General features: G+C 35.8%; 1 pseudogene; it reads right to left on the reverse strand.

Moving 5' to 3' along the window:
• Window positions 1-820: 820 nt before the first annotated feature.
• LOC745768 (ATP synthase subunit g, mitochondrial-like) lies at window positions 821-1269 on the reverse strand (annotated as a pseudogene).
• Between the last annotated feature and the right edge of the window lie 393 nt (window positions 1270-1662).

A 1662-nucleotide genomic window follows, 5' to 3' on the forward strand; every position in this document is an offset into this window, starting at 1 on the left:
TACATCTGGAAGGGTCATTACTTACTGGAAAAGAGCATGAGGGGTCTTTTGAGGTGCTGGAACAGTGCATTCTGTTTCTCCGTCTCAGTGCTCATTTCACAAGTGTGGTCATTTTGTGTAAATACATTGACTTAGGATTTGGGTCCTTGATATGTGTTAAGCTTCAGTAAAAATGTCTATTGAATAAGAAAAGGTACAATCTATTAGGGTGACTTGGAAAATCAGCCCTATCTTTTTCTGAAGTTGTCAACTCCATATAAATTACTCTATATAAATTGTTGACTCTATATAAAGACCAATTATTTTCTACTTTGGAAAATCTGCTTAATTGTTTTTCTTTTTGTATTGTACAAGCAACATGATGTATGGTGCTTAGGCATCCCCTTCTTCTATTTTCTCTGGGATCCTCCCCCTTGCTGCTGACACTGCTTCTTTTGTGGCATACACATTTAGGGGAGGCCTCCATGACAACATGGCAAGAGGTTTTATTTTTTGTTTTATTTTACATAATTTATTACAATTGGAAGGTTCTCGGAATGACCCTGGAAAGATGCTGATGGTATCTATTCTTCCAGTTTACTTCTACAAATTGAAATAACACTTTAGGGACAAAATGTTATATATATACATACATATACAAGTGTGTGTTATATTTTCATTCCATAACAATGGATATGCATATATCCATTTGAACATCCCTACTCCAAAAATTCAAAATCCCAAATTCTCCAAAATCCAGAACTTTTTGGTTACTGACATGATGCCACAAGTGGAAATTTTTTTTTTTTGAATTTTGACAAATCTTATTTAATTTAGATAGCAGTCTGATCACACATGGTCCAACAACATTCAAATAATAAATCAAATATAATCAGATGTTAAAGACTGGTCTTCAAACATCATAGCCAATGATGCCACGCTTGCCTATGATCTCTCCGACATAAAACCACATAACACCTCAGTGGCCACCAAACCATTCAGCACAGCTTCCTTAACTGTGAGTTGTTTGAAGCTACCAGTCTGAGCACTATTGACTATTTTTTTCAGACTCTGAATAGCTCTAGGGATCTCAGCAGGGGTGGGAGGAACCAGCCCAAACTTGGCGTAGTACCAAAATGTGGCCAATCAAGGCTTTGAGTAAGTCACAGCAACGTTCACCAGCACCAGGGTCTTCTCCACAAAGTTACGGACAAATTGGGCCAATGGTTCTGGGATGGAAAGTCCGTTGCCCTGAACGCCACAAGTGGAAAATTCTACACTTGACCTCATGTGATGGCTCACAGTCAAAAGGCAGTCAAAACTTTGTTTCATGTAATTAAAACATAAGGAAATTTTGTGTTTAGAGAAAATCCGAAATCTGAAAAACTGGTCCCAAGCATTTTGGATAGAGATAGTCCACCTGTAAGTAACTTCTGCAGTGAGCTGCCATCAGCTGAACAGGAGCTGATAAACTCTTTCACACAGAACTGCCAATAGATAACACTTATTATCCTTTCCAGACCTATATGCTTTATTGTGGAATGACAACATTACACACACATATAATATATATGTGTATACTATATATTATATATAATATGACATATGTATAAATATATGTAACATTATATATCATGTATGTATATTTTATACATATATTATATATTATACATAAAATATATA

Source organism: Pan troglodytes, chromosome 5, assembly GCF_028858775.2.
Source record: "Pan troglodytes isolate AG18354 chromosome 5, NHGRI_mPanTro3-v2.0_pri, whole genome shotgun sequence".
NCBI classification, from domain to species: Eukaryota; Metazoa; Chordata; class Mammalia; order Primates; family Hominidae; genus Pan; species Pan troglodytes.